This window comes from Elgaria multicarinata, chromosome 1, assembly GCF_023053635.1.
Source record: "Elgaria multicarinata webbii isolate HBS135686 ecotype San Diego chromosome 1, rElgMul1.1.pri, whole genome shotgun sequence".
NCBI classification, from domain to species: domain Eukaryota; kingdom Metazoa; phylum Chordata; class Lepidosauria; order Squamata; family Anguidae; genus Elgaria; species Elgaria multicarinata.
Window position 1 is genome coordinate 182,171,114 of NC_086171.1, and position 21,024 is coordinate 182,192,137.

The window sequence follows — 21,024 nt, forward strand, 5'->3', positions numbered from 1 at the left end:
GTGAAGTTCAAACAGAGGGAGAATCATTTCTGCCTGGGAGATAAATGACTGAATTACACAAGGAGGCAATGAATAAATTAGATACCAAAAGAGGGCTCGTAAATTAAGGAACAGAGAAGATGCCAGATGCCTAAGTTGAGAGGAGAAAGCAAGAGGACATTTCAAGGGGACATTGTACCAAGGCAAGAATTGCCCCACTGCAATTTCTGTGAAATATTCCATCAACCTTTAGCATCCGCCTGATTGGTGCTCTGAACACTAACCCTCTGCATCCAATGAAAAAGGGAGAGATAAATAGGCAGGAAGAGAGATTTTGTTTCATTAGGAGCCAATACACTGCAGATTAGCAAAAGGCGAACTCTAGTATACATCAACACTGGCTGCAGGAGCTTCCCCTGATGCTCTCTTGAGCCTCATGAATATGCAAATGGCCCCTTTCTTCCACATGCTCCCTTCCTTCAAAATCCCATTTGTTGGCGACATGATAAACATACTCTCCAACTCTTTCTGCATGGCAATCTGATCTTGGAGCAGCAATCCTGCCGTGGCATGCTGTGCTAGTGACTGCCTCTTTTGCTCACTGGTGGTGGTAATGCAATAAAGAGGAAGCCAGATGGAAACCAAGAAGTATCAGTGGAGGCTGGTGGCTCCAGTGTCAGTGGGGCTGTAAATCTGCTCTGGATTTTAGTCAGAAGCAGTCAGAACTCTGAAGGAGCGCTCCAAGGTGTCCTGCTGGCATTGGAGCTACCAGCCTCCACTGAGAAACATGGTGTATGTATATGTACCAGCCTCCACTGAGAAGCATGGGTGTGCATCTTGAAAAGCAGTATCTCACAGTGCTGTACCAAAAATTTTGATTCTTCCATTTTCAGCATTTTGTGGGGTGAGTGAGAGTGAAATGAAAACTCTGGTGAAAGAGGCTGGGAGAAGTGAGAATTTTGAATAACTTTCTCCTTAGGGAAGAGGACAGGATTTCAGTTTACCTCTTTGAAACACTCCATGCATTTGCAGGAGGTGAGGACCCTTCTCCAGCCTGGAGCTCTTTCTAAACTCCCAGGAGACCATGCGAATTCGCCCTCTCCAATAGGAATTCAGGAAAAGCTGCAGAAGCTTCTTTGCAAAGCAAGAGCAATCAAAGCTTTTAGATTGTTAGACAAATTCTGTTATTCCTTGCTGCAACACAGAACAAGCAAGATAAGCATTTTCCAAAGCTCCAAAAGTCCCATTTGTTCTTTGCAAAGAAGCTTTTTGCAAAGAAGTTTCTGCAACTGAGAACTTCTTCCTCAATGCCTGTTGGAGAAAGCAAAGTCACGTCATTTTCTGGGAGTTCAAGAAGGGCTGCCAGGCTGGAGAAGAGTCTCATGCTGGGGGTGTTTTTCAAGTTAAAATAATAATAATTAAAAATAGAAATAAAAAGATCTGTCAGCTACTTCCCAAACTTAAAATGGTATGTGGAAACTCTGTCTCCCTTCCTAAAGTGAAAATTCTCCAAAATCCTTCCCCTCCCTGTGTAAGAGGCAGAGGGGGGAAAGCCTCTTTCACAGGGAGAGAAAAAAATCCTAAAAATAGGGGGCAGGATTCACTTGATGTCAGTATACAACCAATTGATGTACTTTACTCTTCATCACAACAGTTAAAGCTGCAAGAGCCCTGCCCTCTTTTGTATCTTTTTTGATGAAGCGGGAATTTCACCAGGTGCTGCATGCATACAAATGACACCTGCTGAAATCCCCCTTTTCTGTACAATTGTTAAAGATACAAGAACCCTGTCCTCTTTTCCATATGGTCACCCTGTCATTTGGTAATTTGAAAAATGGTTCCACCTCTTCACAAGGATCTCCAGAAGTCAGTTCTCAAAGTGGGAGGTGGATCTATCTCATTGCTGTTGCACATGCATTTAAGTATACCCACATGAACACTAAGGCAACGCGTAATGTGTAGACTGCTGTTTCATAACCTTCAGCTGCTAAGATATATGGTTATATAATGGTTAGCATCTTGTAGGCCCAGGTATGTTTCCCTAGAATATCTTTAAAATAAATGCCAGTGTGTTTGGGCTTTAAATAAGTGGAAGACAGGCTATGACTACAACATACAACAGAATATAGTTCTCCAGTTATTGTTGGACTGTCACTCCCTTAATTCCTGACCATTGCCCATGCTTGCTGGGGTTGGTGGAGTTGGAGTCCAACAACATCTGGAGGACCACATGGTCCTCACCACTGGCATATGAAAAAGGAAGCAGAACTTCCAGCAATATGGGCTGCTGCAGCAGCTCAAGTAGTGAACTTGGATATGCCAATAGGAAAAACCTATTTTCATTTGCGAAATGTGGGAGGGCCCGATGTTGACCTTCTAAAATATCCCAGTTTCCTGGTTGCTCTTGCTCAGCGACCAGAAAGGGTGTCTGGAAGAGAGATTTCAGCTGCTGGTTACAGCCTTGTAAGGGATCAGTGGTATGTACTTCCTTGACCACTGTAAGATCTCCCTGGGAATTTAGATGACATCACAATAGCACCTTGTGTTACTTCACCAGCCTCAGGGGGGCTGGCAGCAGCATTACTATAGCTGCTTCCCAAGCAGGAGGGGCCATACCTTGGTGGCATGATGGGAAATAACACCTCCCACAGAAAGATTAAAAGAACAAAGTGTGATAACGTCTCCGACCAGGAAAAAGACAAAGACAAAGGAAGAAGGGGATTTGTCATCCACCTGAAAAAAAACAAGGCCACTGTAAGTAGCAACTGAAATGTCACACCTGCCTCTGCCCCTACCCCATATTCCACTTATTATTGACTGTTCCTCACACACACTCTTTCTGCAGCTGTATACAGGTAGATAAAACACATCTTCACTCTACAGAAGATTTCTATCTTGACAACCTATTCTCTTCTGCCAACCACCATATATGCAGAGATTATATCATCACACAGACTAACCACAGGGCAGAAACAGAGCCACCCCCTTTTGGGGTGAGGTGGCTAGCTACCAGGGAGAGGGCCTTCTCAGTAATGGCCCCCCAATTGTGGAATGCTTTCCCCAGAGGTGTCCACACAGCATCCAGTTGCTTGTCTTTTCAGCACCAACCCCCCCCCCCCCGTATTCTCCCAGGTCTTTTAGACAGAATTGTTAGCCCTGCTGATTATTTTTATATGGCTTTTTAAAGACCGCGTTGCTTTTTGTGTTGCATGACTGTTAGCTGTGTTTTTGTTGTTTTGTATTTTCCTCTGGGAATTACGACTGAAGAGCTGTATAGAAATGCCAGTAATAAATACATTCTGAATAAGACTTTCGTTTCTGCTGCCTTGGAGTCAAGGCTGGCCATTTATTTATTTTAGCCTCAAGCACCTGCACTGCATCAATCAAAAAGTACTTCCTCAGGATCCCTGGCAAAGGGCATAACTCTCAGACACCAGGCAGCTTCATTGCATTGATGTCCCCAAAATATTGCAACCTGAGTGACCAATTGAATTGCTTGGGCAATTAGGCTGGTTCTGGTAATAGTATGGATTCCAGAGGACCTACCACCAATGGAAGGAACCTTCCTTTGACGGATAAAGACTTCCTTCAGTGGAGGAACCTCCTTCCATCAGGAGAGGCTCCTTCTACCAATGGAGGAAGCGCCTTCCATCAGGGGAAATCACTCTGGATCCAACCTGTTGCCATTGTTTTAAGAGTATTTTTCAATATTATGATTAGGTGGAGGCCCACCATATTAGATACTGTGCAATACTGTTGTTTACTCACCACTTTCCTAAGTAGTGAGACATTTCAGGAGCAGTGCTACCTAGATGTGGTTTCCTTTGGATGAGAGAATGCTGCGGTCTTATGATATCCTATCTGCTTTACTTACAAATATGCAAGTAGTATAAGCCAGCCTCCCCTACTGGTGCCCTCCAGATGTTTAGACTACAACTCACAACATTCCTGACCATTGACCATACTGACTGTAGCTGTTGGGAGTTGAAGTCCAAAACATCTGAAGGGCACACGGTTGGGGAAGAAAGGCATAAGTGAAGGCAACCTCAGACCCTCTTACAATACATCATACCTGCTACACCACATCAAGGCCTGGAACCATCATGGTGCCCTGTGTCTCTTCCAAAATTGCAGTTTCTTCTCTGTCTCTGTCTCTCTGACACACACACACACACAGACCTTATAGTAGATCTTCATTCCTAATGAAGAGTAGCTGTCTTTGGTTTATAGAAACTATAGGGATCTCCTACTAGTGAAACCCTGATCCAGATGTTCCTCTGCACCCACACATAAGCACTCTCTACATATGTACTTACGAAGTGTGCTACATGAAACGATCACATTTTTACTGGCATCCTAATCCTCTGCTTTCTCCTTGGACCACATACCCTTCACCACAGCAGCACCACTATAGGATTGTGCAGCCAATTTCCTGCTGCATCTCATGAGTAATAGACTGGGTTGACCTGCATGTACATATACAAATCTACAGATTAGGGCTCATCACAGCCTAATCGAAGAGGAGAGAAACAATTGGACATCAGAAACCCAATAGCTGAACTATTAGAAATTGTCCAGTCATCTACCAGTAGTTCCCAATCTACCTCTTGCCCTAGATCTTCCATATATTATTATTATTATTATTATTATTATTATTATTATTATTATTATTATTATTATTGGTGACTATATGAAAAGGAGGACAGGGCTCCTGTATATTTAAAGTTGTATAGAAAAGGGAATTTCAGCAAGTGTCATTTGAATACGTGTAGCACCTGGTGAAATTTTGTCTTCATCATAACAGTTAAAGCTGCAGGAGTCCTGCTCTCTTGACCAGATACAAAAGAGAGGAGGGCACCTGCAGCTTTAACTATTGCGATGAAGAGGGAATTTCACCAGATGCTGTATGCATACAAATGACACCTGCTGAAAATCCCTTTTCTCTACAACTGTTAAAGATACAGGAGCCCTGTCCTCCTTTTCATACAGTCACATTATTATTATTATTATTATTATTATTATTATTATTATTATTATTATTATTATTATTTACATTTATATACTGCCCCATAACCAAAGCTCTCTGGCTGGTATACTCCTGGCAGAAAGCAATCACACCAGGGGAACACAACAGTGTTAGAAAAAGCCCTGTTAGGGGGGAAAAAAAGACAGCTGTGATTGTGTGGTCCAAGGAAATGCCTGGTTCAGGCAGCAGAAATTAGGGTAACCATATGGAAAGGAGGACCGGGCTCCTGCATCTTTAACAGTTGTGACGAAGAAGGAATTTCAGGAGGTGTTATTTGTGTGCATGCAGCGCCTGGTGAAATCTCTTCATCACAACAGTTAAAGCTGCAGGTGCTATACCAGAGTGATCAGCTTTAACTGTTGTGAAGAAGAGGGAATTTCACCAGGTGCTGCATATATACAAATGATACCTTTTCTATAAAATTGTTAAAGATACAAGAGCCCTGTCCTCCTTTCCATATGGTCACCCACCCTACATAAATGAATTAGGGAGAATTCTTGTGTTTGAGGAAGGAAAGTTACAGTTTATTAGGAAGCTTCTGTTTTGCTTACAGGTCAAGGTAGTGCTGCTGCCTCCTCTTGGAAAACTGTCTCATGCCTCAAAAGTCCTCCCCCTGTTCACTCTTCCTCTGGGAAGCAGGGTAAACATGTATGGGCGACCGGAACCGAGGGGCTGCCGTGGAGGCAATCTCAGCCCCTCATTGCCGTTTCCCTCAGCAGCACGCCGTGGAGGAGGAGATGGAAAAATCCACCAGATGCATCGATTCCTTACTTTGTTTTGCTTGCTTGAGGAAGAGAAGTCAGGTGGAACCAGTGCCGATGGAGACTCACCGGTTGCCAAGAATAAAATCAAGCATTGTTACACCATACATCCAGTAGGCGTGAGATGAAAACCTGGGTTGTGATCAGCTGACGTTGCCACATCAAGGGCTGGAAACAAACCCCTCCAGAACTTGGGGAGGCAATAAACCAAGTTGAACATCCCAAAAAGTCTGGTCACCTTTAATGTGTGCTTGAATGTGGGGAGAGAACATGGGTCTAGCCTCACATGCTCAGGTTGTATAGCCAGAGTGAGCAGATACAAAAGAGGACAGGGCTCCTGCAGCTTTAACTCTTGTGATGAAGAGAGAATTTCACCAGGTGCTGCATGCATACAAATTACACATGCTGACATTCCCCTTTCTATAAATCTGTTAAAGATACAGGAGCCTGGTCCTCCTTTTCATATGGTCACCCTATGCTAGGGTTAGAGGAAGTGTGCCTCTGATTTGTTAGATGCAAAGGTGACCGAACAACAGACTGCAGTTATTAGTGAGACATATGCTATGGTGGGACCTGGGAGAGGGTTTTCTCTGTTGTGGCACCCTAGCTGTGGAATGCCTCCCCTTGGAGGCCCGTCTGACACCAGTGTCAGTGCTGGCTTCATTCAACTGATTTAATTGGTTTTTACTGCTTTTAAATTCTATACTAGTTCTCGCTTGATTGTTTAATTTGTTTTTAGCTGTGTATGTTTATTGTTTTATATTTTTTTTATCTGTACACTGCCCTGAGATCCTAGTGATACAGGGCAGGATACCTATGTATGTACGTATAAATAAATAAATAAATAAATAAATAAATAAATAAATAAATAAATAAATATTACACTGTGTGCTACCTCTGGGCTCGAAACATAGAAGCGTCCTTATAGCAGGTCAGACCATTTGTCCATCTGGTTCGGTAGCGTCTACTGACAGGCAGTGCTTCTCCAGAGTCTCAGGCAGGAGATTCGCACATCACCTGCGACCTGCTCCTTTTTACTGAAGATGCCAGGGATTGACTCTACCATCTGCATGCCAGGCATGTGCTCAACCACTGAGCTATGGCCCCTCCCCATAAAACACATGTGGGCACTGAGTGCTTCCGCTGACCTCTAAAGATCTCTCTGTTCTCAATCTGCAGATGCCATCTCTTTTGTGGGCTCCTGCTGCTAGGATCTTCGCTGGCACATCCCTGGCGAGGCTGACACTTTAGCAGTCATGCCTTCTTATGGTTGGCCCTTGGAGTGCAGCTACCAGAACATCACTGTGCATGCGCCAGCCCCTGAGAGGATCCCAGCAGCAGCCTGAAAATCAGTGCAATTGGTCAGAGAGAAAGAGGGAGGGAGGGAGAGAGGGAAGGTTGTGTGTAATTTGTGTGTGTGTGTGTGTGTGTGTGTTTTCTGAAAAGGAGTGGTGGCAAAGGATGTCTGTGTGTGAGGGGAGAAAGGATATGCATCTTTGTGTGTGTGTCTGTGGCCATTTCTACACCAGCCCGAAAATCTGGGTTGGTCACGGCCGAGTCCCGGTCTGTCCAAATGACGCACAGGGACTCCCAGGGGTGGGGACGGGGGCAAGCACGGGTTTTCCCAGGGATAGGTACTTCCTGCGAAAACCCGATTCCTCCCGTGGTCTCGGGATCATCCCGAGACTGCGTGAGGTGTGTGGCCGCCTGTCCTGGCTTCTTCCCTCCTCCCCATGAGTAGTGGAGGTCATCAGAGGGAAGGAGTTGGGACAGGGGGAGTCCAGGGCCATCAGGGGTGGGGTGGGGAGCAGGGTTGGGGCTTTTTTCCCCCTTACCTTATTTTTCACTGAAGCGTAAGTGCACTCCAGCTCCTTTTCCTTAAAAAACCAAAATGGCGCTCGCAACATACGTGATGTCCCTCCTCCCTTCCAGGATGTCACGCAGCCATGTAGACACAGGGTGACGATCCTGGAAGTAGGTAAGTCCGGGATTGACCCCCTCTCTGGCCCCCTACACCTGTAGGTGCAGAAAGGGTCTGTATGCGTGGAAAAGAAATGCGTGAAAAGGGTGTATACATATGTTGGGGGGTTGGTGCACCCCCAAGCACTGCTGGCCCTCCACCTATCACTAGCCACACCCACCAAGGTGGCCCCTTAGGGATTCCTTAGCCAGCAATGTGGTCCTCCACTCAAAAATGGTTGCCAAGGCATTTAGCTGCCCATTGTTGTACACAGAATACTAGACTAGGTAGACCTCTTAGTCTGATCCAGCAAGGCAATTTTCTCACATAGTTTCCAGATGCATGTGGAGATAGTCTGTACAGAAAAAACATGTAACTTGTTTCAAAGCATAATTGCAGAAAAATGAAACACGATCTCCACATATGTATACATGAAGTTTTCCTATGCAAAAGTGAATTACAATATAGGAAAAGTATCAGGCGTGAACAGCCTTAACCTTCACAAAAATGGAGAAGCCTCTATTCTTCAACGGAGGCCCTTCCTCTGATCTCAGGTTCTGTATGGGTAGCCTGACCCGTCTATGGAATGCCCTCCTCAGGAAAGCTTGCCTTGTGCCAAGCATGCTGTCCTTTTAGCACCAGGTGAAGAGTTTCGTTAAATCTGACCAGGCATTTCTTCATGATTTATAATTGATTTCATTTTATGATGATGCAGATCTGCTGGAATTTATTGGTTTTATAGTAGTAGTTTCTAGCCATTATGCGAGTGAGCCAATAGCTGGGTTAACTAAAACTAAGCAGATTGGGATCGGGCCAGTGCCTGAATGGGAAATTATCTGGAAACCCCATGAACACTGCTCTGAGCTTTGTGGAGAGAAGGTGGGAAGTCCACAAACCAAAACCATATGAATAGCTAACATTGTTTGGGTTTTACATCAAGCAGAGTCATTACCTTTGAAAGCTTTTCAAGAGGGACAAAAGAAAGGCATTACAGTCATGCCATAGAACAGCACATGACAGAACCCCATGATGTCACAAGAGAAGCCAGCCCTTGTTGGGAACAGAAATGACAAAGAGTTCTCAGAATTCCATGTGCAGGACCATCAGCCACCTGGTTCACAAACGCACACACACACGGTGTCTTGCCAAAGTTTTCTCATATCAAGCAGCACCTGGGAGGAGTTAAAGGTAAATAAGCAGAAATGTGTTGCAAGGTGTACAACAGATTCCATTATCCATCAACGGCTAATGTCATGACAGGTCTTTGGGGATGATACAGTTATGGTTGTATGTTGTGGCACTACAAGAAGGCATCTTACTTCCACGTAGGGACTGTAGTTCTAGGGAAGGTCATAGCTTAGTGGCAGAGCATCTGCTTTGTATGCAGAAGGTCCCAGGTTCAATCCCTGGCACCTCCAGGTAGGGCTAGGAAAGAATCCTTCATGAAACCCTAGGGAGCTGCTGCCAGTCAGTGTTGACAATACAGGGCTAGATGGACGAATGGTCTGACTGAGTATAAGGCAGTTTCCTATGTTTCTATATCATGATTTTCCATGCAGAGCTTCCCAAAAAGCAACAAAAGGCTTAAGAACGTAAGAGTTATGCGAAGTCAAGTACAAGGCTCCATCAAGTCCAGCATTCTGTTCACACTGTGGTCAACCAGGTGCCTGTGGGAAGCCCACAAGTAGGACCTGAGTGCAATTGCACCTTTCTGGCTGTTTCTCAGCAATTGCTTCATCTGGAGATCCACCATGAGTGCCACCAACAAGTCTGCTGGTGCCCACTACTTGGCTGGGAATATCAGGATGCAAGATATGCCAGCAGAGTGGAGTGTGCATGTGTGCAGATCACGCTGGGCAGGTGGGAAACAACTTACAACTTGGCAGCATGGTCTCATGAATGGGCAGTGAGAAACATATCACATCTGTGACAGTACAGAGGCATCTGTGCATGTTCTCATTTACCATCAGGTGTTATCTCAGTAATTTAGAAAAAACAATATTATGATTTTTTTTTACTGCTTCAAGACACAGTTAGGGATTTGAAAGGAGCAACGTATTTCCAGGAGGACAACATACCACTGTGTGTTCTTTTTTTGGATTCACCCCATAGTGTATTTCTACTACCAAGCGTGTGTGTACATGCTAGCACTATATCCAAACCCTCATCAATCTACCCAGCATCACCAGTGCTGGTATGTTAAATTATGATCCCTTCCCACAAAAGTGTTTTGTCTTATATAGAAGGTACTACACAGCAGTAACAGTCAGAATTATCATTTCACCTATATATTTTTTTTGGAGGGGGTGATGAAGAAATACAGCATCTTCCATAAATAAATTTGTTTTGGTAATTATATGGGGTCCTGCAACACCATGTAAGCCTATATGCACCAGTGACTGTGTGTTCCTAAAAATGTCCTGTGCAGGCAACAGTGTACATTCCATGCACAGAAGGGGAAATGGGATCATGGTAGAAATGTCCCCCACACACACACATCCAGCCTCTCTGGATAGACCATAGCTTGTGCACAGACCCTACATGTGTAAAAGCTTTATACGGAGAGGGTCTTTTTGCACCACCTGTACTTTTTGCAGGCTGTCAGCATGTGGACAGCACCTGTGTACATACAGTTTGTACACACATAGTCTCTCTGCCCAAACTCCGTTCCAGGCATGAAAGTTGGGGGTGAGGGCCTACCACAGCACTTCTCCTCTCCCTTCCATGTGTGGCATGTACCCTGTTTGCAGTCATCTGCACAGAGCTACAAAGGCAGAATACCTATGTACAGCAGTCGCTGGGGAACATGGGTGGGAGTGTGCTGTAGCACCATATCCTGCTTGTGGATCTCTGGTTGACAGCTGGTTGGCCACTGTGTGAACAGAGTGCTGGACTAGATGGACCCTTGATCTGATCCAGCAGGGCTCTTTTTAAGTTCTTATCAGATTGTGCATACTTCAGCTAGCCACTGATGAAAGAGGGCCTTATTCCTTATTCATGATAGCAACCATTCTTTGTTGAATGTTGAATATTGTTCCTGTAAGGTTTACAAGATAACCTAACTCTGATCCTCAACTAGAATACTATATGCATAGTGATTGTTGACCAACAAAGCTCAAAGCCTCCTTGCTGCTTTATTTATGCTTTTGATTTCTTGAATTTTTTCTTGGCAGGGTGAGGGAGCTTGTCTCCTTCTCTTATTCTCCCTCCACATTTCACCTCCCATCAAGTCAAGAGAGGATACCAGGAAACCATAACATCATGGAGAAAGATGCAATTGTCATAGACAATGGTAGTGCCTTCAGTCGTTCAGGCTTTGCAGGAGAGGACAAGCCAAGGGTTGTCATGAAGACTACATACTTGCCTCCCACCCATCACCTTGCCCATCGTGTCAGTAGTGAACACAGCGCCAGAAAATCCCAAACACAACCACTCAAACATGGCATCATAATTGACTGGGAAGCCATGGAGAATCTATGGAGCCATGTCTTCTTCTGTGGGTTGAAAGTGTCTACTGAAGAGCATCCCATACTGATGAGTGACTCCCCCTCCTGCCCCACCACAAACAGGGAGAAGATGGCAGAGGTGTTCTTTGAAGACTTTGGTGTCCCAGCTTTGCATGTAGCCAACACAGGGTTCCTATCCCTCTGCTCCTGCGGAAGGGTCACTGGACTGGCTGTGGAGGCAGGGGCGGGGGTTTCCCATGTCACTCCAATGTATGCCGGGCAAACCTGGGTGGAAGGCACCCACCGCCTGGACGTGGCTGGGAGGGTTCTCTGCAAGTACATGCATAAACTGCTACTGGACAACTCCAACAATCCACAACTTATTGGGACTTTGGACAAAAAGATGGTGGCCCGACTTAAGAAACAGTACTGCTATGTGTCGATGGACTATGAAAGCGATCTCCAAGGTGAAGCAGGCCAGGACCCTGTGACCATCGAGATCCCTGATGGGAACTTGCTAACGCTAGACAAAGAACGTTTCTGCTGCCCGGAACCATTGTTCAGGCCACACTTGCTGAGCCAGAACTCCCCAGGACTCCATCTCTTGGCTTTCCAAAGTCTGCAGAAGGTGCCAGACCAATTCAAAGCAGGGGTCATGAATAACATCGTCTTATCTGGGGGCTCCTCATTGTTCCCTGGTTTCCCAGAGAGGATGTGCTTGGAACTGGATGCCTTGTGCCATGGTGGAGGGTATCCTATGAAAATTCTGGCTTCCCCAGAGAGAAGCAATGCAGCTTGGCTTGGGGGTTCTTTGGCAGCTTCACTCAGTTCTTTCCAGCACTTCTGGATGAGAATAGAAGACTATCAAGAGCACGGGGCAGCTTATGTGCACGAGAAATTCAAGTAGGTAAAGAAATGCTTCAGCTGGAAGTAGTTTACAATCCCATTCATTAAAATGGAAATAAGGCAAGAACGGAACAGGGAAGAAAAAAGGGCACACAGCTGGCTTCCCACTTGTGAATGTATTTTGTCTCCAACCAAAATTGAGCACTTGTTGACCTACTGATTTCAGCTCTCAACTTTCTCCTTGAAATCAATGGGAGTTAAAGTACTTAACTAAGCCTGATTGTGCCCAAACTCTTTACTGAAAGAGGCTGTTTTTCTTAGTGACAAAATGTAAATATGTGAAGAGAAAAATTCATGGATACAAGTTATCCCTAAATTCATATTAGTATTCAAAGTAGCATCATTCATTATAATATTACCAACTTTAAACTTGATAGCCACATTAAACCTGTATACCAGTCCTGTTGCCAATTTTCTAAAGGAAAAGAGGAAAAATATATCAAATCAAACAACGAACTATTAACACAAAGGCCACATAAATATGCTCCTTCTTTGCAATAGCAGAGAATGTCTAAATGGCTTCTATTATAAGAAAATGTCCCTTGTATGTGTAACTAGATTTATATTGGATGGAATCTGTACTGTCGAATCTCTCAACTGCAGGAAAAGGGTCTCTAAAGGTAAAACATTTGTCAAACACAGGACATGTTATTCCAGAATTCCCATTAGCCCCAGCCAGTATTGTTGATGGTGGGGGTGATGGGAGTTCTTGGCCAAAACATCTGAAAAGCCACAAGTTGATCAACCCTGCCCAGTGGGGGCTGGTGGTTCCGATATCAGTGGGGCAGTGAATCTGCTCCAGGTTTCAGTAAGAACCAGTCAGAACTCTAAAGGAGCTATCCAAAGTGTGGAAGCACATTAGATAGCTCCTTAAGAGTTCCAATTAGTTGTGACTAAAACCTGGAGCGGATTCATCACTCCACTGACAACGGAGCCACCTGCCTCCACTGTCCTGCCCTAATTTGATGACTAAGGAAAGGCCAAACTTGATTTGATGTTAAGTGCATCTTTGCATTTAAAATGCATGTTTTGCAAAATGAAAATGGTAGCCTGGGTTTATACATGTGCATATGTATGCATTAATTATTAGGATCACAGCAAGTGTGATTGTATCCAATTACCTAGGGAGGTTGTGGGCTGTCCCACCCTAGAGGCTTCAAGAGGCAGCTGGACAACCACCTCTCAGGGACGCTTTAAAGTGGATTCCCGCATTGAGCAGGAGGTTGGACTCGATGGTCTTATAGGCCCCTTCCAACTCTTCTAGTCTATGATTCTAAGTGAAAGGTGGTGGTGGCTACACCATTTCCACTCCTGATGAAAACTGCTCCTTCAAAGCTGCTATTTGCATTGGGAAGTAAGCCCACATTGGCTCCACTGGGAACAATTGAGATGGAGTTCTGAGTTTGCTACCCATCCTACCCTTCTTCGATTACCTTGGGCAATTAAATGGTATACCTTCTATTATTAAAATACAAATGGCGAAACAATGCAGATACTAAAGCCATAATCTCATAGCAGAATTCATATATATTCTTAGAATGTATGAAAAAATGTAACACAATCCTTACACAATAAATTACAAATTGACCTAGAATCAACATAAATCCACAACAAAAAGCAATTACTTCCTGGTTTTCATAAGATTAGATTGTTCATTATATTCTATATGGTTGTACACAAGATCTTGTATTTTCAAGCTCCAGTACATTATGAAAACACTCCTCTTCTCAACAAACTCATCCAACTGTCATCCTTCCTTAACCAAAACAAAATGTATTCATTTGACCATTTATACATGTTTTTTAATATACTGATGGAGTCTCTTTCTTTTTCCAGCTGATAACTAACCATCATTTTTGCTACAATAAGAGAATGAACAAGCATTTTCTGATCCAAGTCTAATGGAATGAGATTATAGACTATTTCCTCTATGTGGATCAGGACTGACTTCCAATATTCTATAATTTTGGAAAACAACCAATAAAAATAAGCAATATCTGCATGAACGGAATTACAGTGCCAGCAGGTAACATGACTTCTTTGACCTTTTTTTTCTTGTTTTCAGTGGTGAAAGAGACCATCTAAAGATCAGTTTATACAAAGTGGTACTGGAATCCAGAGCCAATTCCAGTTAGCAGCAGCAATATTTCATTGTAAATCATTTCATCAGTTTACTTGATAAGAATTAGTAATATTCTATGTGGATTATTCATTGTGCTTTTTAAGATGAGACCAGAGTTTCAAAAACAGCAGGTTCTCTCAATGGTCCATATTTTCTTAATAGTGTATTACCCATGGAATGTATTTGAAAATATTGAAATATTCTGTAATACTGAAGACCTATTCTTTCTCGTAATTCTTAATAAACCATTAGTTCTGCCTCATCTAAAATGTTCCTTATCTCCATAGCATCATTATCCTCCCATAATTTCACATTCCTAAACATATAGTTATATCTGGTATGATGGCAACCTTGATGAAGCTAAGCGGATCTAGGCCTGGTCAGTTTCTGGAAGGGTGACTACCAGGAAACCCCATGTACATTGATTCCTGCATTGAGCAGGGGGTTGGACTCAATGGCCTTGTAGGCCCCTTCCAACTCTATGATTCAATGAATTCTATTCTATATACTGTATGCATTTGCTATTTCCTGGTTATAATTAGGGATGTGTGAGAATTTGGTTCAGCTTGCAGTTTGTTATAGATTTGCATGCCCAAAACTTCTACACAAACTCAGTTGCACTCCAAAACCTACACTTTCCCAAACAATGCAAGCAAATCTGTCAATTAAAAATGCCCACAAACAGGGGCATAGTAGGAAAAAGTGCTCACAAAATGTGCATATTGGGGGGAAATGGATACAAAATCAATATATATATATATATTAGAGGACAGATACACACAACCAACTCCCCCCCTTTTTTTTTAACCTGTGGGCACATTTGGGACTTTGAGAAACTCCTATAGGCATCACCCTGAAATGCCAAATCAGTAGATCACCATTTTGGTTTCTACATGTCACATCTATGGATCTTAATTTGCATCTTATTCTGCAAAAATGTTTGTTTTATGTCCATTAGAAATTGCAACATCTCTTTAGGGTTGTCTAATTCTGCCAAAGGCTGGCAGTACAATACAGCAAATACTTCTTTTAAACCTGCACTTGCTTCGTCTAACTGACGTGGTGCAGATCCACAGCCACTGTGGGGTTTTCCATGCATATGGACAGCCCCCTACCCTAATAGCTGTGCTGGGAAATTCAATGCTAAATATTTGATAGTGCTACTCTAACAGGCAGGGTAAATCAGTGGCTAGTGCCTTGACCTCCATGCATTCATTATCCAGCTATTAAAATGCAGAGGAGGAGTAAGGAATGGGTGATACATTTCACTTTCCTCCGAAATATTATTAATTTCCTGTTAACCAACTGGGCTGTTGGGGTGGAGTTAACTCAGGAACTCTTCTCTTCAGCACTGGCTAGATTTGAATGAGGGATCCAATATTTAGACAGGTGATTCTGAACAGCAGCTGTGATCCACAGATTCCTTATTTTAAAATAATCCCACTGCAATACATGAAACTACTGGAATAAGTGCCATGACAATTGGAGTCAGCTGTCCCTAGAGGTTTTAAACAAAACACACTTCATGAAACAGCTTCAATGCGCATTGAAAGTTGGTTGAAGAGTTTACGTTCTTAAAAGGCAAAATGCCCGAGAACTACCACTTACACCAGCAGAGTTCATCTACATATGTGCTATTGAAGCTACTGTATATAAAGGTACACAGTGATAACTTCTCAATTTAAAGCAATATGTGTTGACTCCACGGCTACAGCTCAAAGAGAAAGCCCAGGACCCTTCCTTTGAGCTGTGAACTAATTGCATGGATGTCAGAGACAGAATGTTATTGCATTCTAGTTATTTTTTTCATTTATTTATTCTAAACATTTCACACTACCTCTCTAACAAAACTCCTTCAGGATGGTTATGGGCCAAATCATGCCCTATTGGCATGTAATGTGGGGATGAGGGGGTACTTTAACAGTATAAAGATCAAGCTGGAGAAAGGCTCTGTGACTGGGTGTCCTATTCATTATTATTATTATTATTTATTTATTTATATAGCACCATCAATGTACAGTGGTTGCTTGAGATACTGGGGAAGCCAGTAGCATCTGATGGCATTTGGGGGAAGTTCTGACCAGTAAGCATAGTCAGATCATAGCAGATAAGGCATGGCAAGCAATGTTAAAGAAGAAAAAAAACAAACAAACCAGGCTCTTGGATAGCTCCAAGTGGGTCTTATTACTTGGAGCTCTCTTATACTAGGAAGATGTTGTCTCAGCAGGGAGACAAAGCGAATTGAAGCCTTATGTAGGTTGACAAAAGCTATAGTATGCTCAGTTCTGCCCCTCCTGGAGAAGCAGACTGGACTGTTAAAGGTCGCTAACCTGATTTTGTAGCTTGATACTTCTACAAGGATGGGGAGATGGAGGTTCTGCTGGGGACATCCTCTGAGTCAGAAAGTGATGGCAGGGCTGTGTCCTCTGCCTGGGAAGACCCTGAAAAATGCACTGATTATTTTACCCCTGAGGAAGTAGCCTATGAGCGTAATCAGATGAGCATTTTATTGCAAGCTCACTACTGCCCACTCATGGATGTTTGCATGTCCTTTAGATGTCATTGTCTGTCTCCTGCATGCCTCCTGCTCCTCCTGCTCATTTTTCCGTACCAAAATAGACCCCTTTAAATCTGTCTTTTTTAAAAAATGCAATGTGCCACCATTTACTGCTGTGTGCAGGAAAAGCTGCACGATAAAAATGGTCCTTGAATGGGCCACATAGTTGTTCGCTGCTTCCTCTTCCTCTTCCCATGTAAAGAGATTGTCGCTATTGTGGGACAGCAGCAGGAGGCCATAGCGATGGTAGGGAAATGCGAAAATCCATCTATGCCTCATCCTCATCAGAATCCTCTGCTGCACACTGGAAGGATTGAGAGCTGCAGGTCATGACACCTCCTCCTATAACTTCCAGCAGTAAGTTGCTTCAGCAATTTTTTAGCTTCAGTATTGGACATAAATAAGAAAAGAAGAAGATTGGCTGGAGCAATAGATTGAAGGAGGGAAGGCATGAAGGGTCAGCATCTCTCTCCCACACACCTCTTTCATTGTTAAAATGAGGCCAACTGCCAAGTGATTAATATATATATGTGGTGGACACATGCTCAGTTTTGCGCTAATACACCTCAGGTTCCCCCCCCCCCCCTTATTGCTCTAGAGTCATTTATGTTTTACTGCTTCATTCTACTTTCAAGTCTATCTAAAACGTTTGTCATCACAAAATCAGATTAGGACAGGCCAACTTTGTTCACATATGCCATAATCAAGTCAAAGAAGTGATTATCCCATTCAAATAGTAAGATCTGTGCTCAGATGCAACCTTTGGGTCATACCTATTACTATAGGGGAATTGAATCACATGAAACATCAGAAACCTGTCACAGTCCCCCACCCCCACCCCAGCTGGGCATGCTGAATTATCTCTGTAATACATTTGTGTCTAAAATAGATCCCAGTGATTCTGTGCTTTAAATTCCTATGGAGATGAAGTGTGATGCAGGGAATAGAGAAGGATTGTTAAATGTTTACCCATCATAAGGGTTTCAAAGTGTTACCACAAAGGGCAGATCTACATCTTGTGTCAAATTGTTACAAATGTGGAATAAAAAGCAGGATATAACACTATGAAAGCAGTATATGGACTGTGGATTGTGCTCCAACAGTTATCAGTGCACTTCAATACCGCCATAAAGCAATAGTGTAGATTTAGGGCCTGTCTTGATGAGGGGTTTGCCCTGGGGTGGATCTGGAGTGGCGGAAGGTCATTTATTTATTTATTTATTTATTTATTTAATTTATATACCGCCTCATAGCCGAAGCTCTCTGGGCGGTTTACAAAAGTTATGATGCAGCTGCCATCCCAAAGCCATCCAGGCGCAAACCCCTGAAACTCTGCTTAAAAAAAGTTGGGCACTTACCCTGACATTTTTTGTTGCGGAGATGAGCCACAGCCGATGGTAATCCCTGATTGGTTGCCATCAAGGGGGCAGACCTTCGGGAGGTCCGAGGCAGGAACACCAGGTCCTGGCACTGTGCGTCCTTCTCTTCCTTCCCCTCTGGCTGCCCCATTCCTCCCCCCCCATTTTTTATTTTTAAAAATAAAAACGGGGGGGGGAGAAGGAATGGGTATCGTGTTTCTCAGAAAGCTCCTGATTTCGCCCTGCTAGGTAATCCACAACGCTTTTATTAAGCAGCAAACATCTCTTCTACCTGAAGAGACTCGAATCTCTTGGAAATTTCCCCCTAGGCAAAACTATGCAAATGAAGCGAGACAATTATCCGACCAAGGATAACAGGAAGCCCTTTCCCAAATGCCCATAACTTCAGAGAGCCCGGTTTGGAGACAGGTTCTGGTGCAATCCTAGCCAGACCGACTTTCTCATGCCTTCCTTCCGTTTTGTGTATTTTAGCTTCCGGCAGACCCTAGCATCAGCTAGCTTGTCGGGGCGCTCTCCTCCGGAAGAAAGCTCACTTCCCACTGAGTGTGTAGGATTTGGCCTTGAGCAGATGAGCTCTAGAGAGGGCTGACTCTCAGCTGGTGAATCGCCCGTGAAAGCTTCCTCCCCCACTGGTACAGGCTAGCTGATGTCTGGCGCCATCTCCTCTAGGTCCAAATCTGTTTCTGATTGATTACTGGAAACACCTTCTCCCAAAACAAGGGCAGTAGGGTTAGCCATGACAATGGGACAGCCAGAGGGAGGAGAGCCAGCTTGGGTGCTGTGCATCCCTCTCTTCCTCCTCCCTTCCCAGTGCAGCAGTGGTGGCAGCAGCAGCAGCAACTCCACACTCGTGCTCCTTCCCATGCATATGCCAGGAAGGAGCACAAATGCGGGCGCCCAAGGCCTTGTGGTACTGATGTGCCGCCATCAAGAAGGTCCTAGCCTAAGAATCATTTTCATATAGAGTGTGGTTTTTTTCCTACCATGGGGCTTCAGTTTTGTCTCACTTTAGGGCCAAACGCCCATGTAATACAGACGACTGGGGGATGAATTAAATCAGGGACTTTTCCTTTTCCCCCAGTCAATTTCTCCCCCAAAAGTTGGGTCCACAGTGGAATTTGGGACCCATGCACCATCCAATGGAGAAAGAAAAAGGTGCTTCATATTGTACCCATCTTTCTTTCTACAACAAGACTATTAGTGGTGTTGGTGAGGCCATTTCGATCAGGAGAATAGTGAAGAAGAAGGGTAACCCCCAACCCCCACAAAAAAAATTCCACAGCATCATTCTCTTCCAATTCAAACAAAATGGAAAACAGAGAACAAGTCTTAGGATGTAGGAAAATAAAGTTCTATGCTTCAAAGTAGCCCAACATATTTTGGCCCTGTAGTGTTTATTTCTGGGCCTTCTTCAGGGGTAAAAATTTGTAAATGGTGTGCAGAGATCTCTGAAAAGATGTCTTGGAGAATAAATCCATTCACAGGAATTATTCTTCGAGATATCTCTTCAAAGTTCTCTGCAGGGTATTTACAAATTTTAACCACTGAAGAAAGTTCAGAAATATATTTCACAGGGTCAAAATGTGTTGGGCTACTTTGAGGAATAAGACTTTATTTTCCTACATTCTGAGACCTGTTCTCTCTTTTCCATTGGGTTGTTTTGGATGTTCTCCTGTTTTGCCTCACACAATTCATACAACACAGAGAGGTGCTTTTAAGCTTTGAAAAAGGCATTGGATGACCTGATCACAGATCTCAGATGCTTTATCAAGTCTGATCCTCTGTTCTCATAATGAAGTGTACATGGATGTCACTACTCTAATCCCTGGGAATGTGGCAATTAATATAGCCACCTGCTTAGCAATCAATGCTGTCCCAATGCTATATTACACAAACAGACATCCAAGAAGATAAGCCGGCCCATGTAGATCAATATAGAACTGTCAAGTATTAACTTTGGTTTGCTTGACATTCCCTGAGCAGTGTGGAAGTTCAAGGTAGCCTTTGATGGTTGTGTTTCCACTCAAGAATACCGCATTGGAGACCTAGGAGGCCTTGTTGTGCAGTAGACATAAGAAATGCCATGCTGGATCAGACCAAGGGTCCATCTAGTCCAGCACTCTATTCGCACAGTGGTCAACCAGCCATTGGCCAGGGATGAACAAGCAGGACATGGTGCAACAGCACCCTCCCACCCATGTTCCCCAGCAACTGATTCACACAGGCTTATTGCCTCCAATACTGGAGATAGCACTCAACCATCAGGGCTAGTAGCCATTGATAGCCTTCTCCTCCAGGAATTTATCCAACCCCCTTTTAAAGCTGTCCAGATTGGTGGCCATCACTACATCTTGTGGTAGTGAGTTCCATAATTTAACTAGACAGAATTGCATGACACAGTGGTGTAGGTGTGAGAAAAACTATAGCTAACAAAGTTCTCTTCTGTATACTACTATTAAAACACAGAAGTCATCTTGTATGTAGTTAACCTAGAGCAGGTTTACCAGAGACACAAGCAATGGAAGTTAGCTGCATCCTTGGACGGAACCAGGAGACTGTATAGGCCTGGCTGTGGCTTACATTTATTACATTATTACCTTGTTAGGGCTTATGCCCTGCAATGCAGCCAAGAAATGTTTCGAATAAACAAACAAACAAACAAATAAATAAATAAAAGTGCAGTGTGTACAAGAGCAGCACTGTCACATAATGTGAAAGTTGTCATGTGGGACTCTTGTCAAGAAAGTGTCATGTAGCACCATTACCCTAGATGTGCCTTGTGGGGACTGATCATTTTGGCCCTTAATAAAAGAAAGCAAGTCCTGGTGCAAAGATGGATTACTTAGTTGCAGTAGTAGGACCATGGCAGAAGAGCTACCCCTATTAAT

General features: G+C 43.7%; 1 protein-coding gene and 1 non-coding gene across 2 annotated transcripts in view; one reads left to right on the forward strand and one right to left on the reverse strand.

Annotated features, from left to right (window-relative positions):
- Positions 1–21,024, reverse strand: part of NECAB3 (N-terminal EF-hand calcium binding protein 3) — a 105,378-nt gene that overhangs the window by 21,314 nt on the left and 63,040 nt on the right. The window lies entirely within an intron of this gene.
- TRNAT-UGU (transfer RNA threonine (anticodon UGU)) lies at positions 9,071–9,144 on the forward strand. Its single transcript has one exon. It is a non-coding gene; the product is annotated as a tRNA-Thr (tRNA).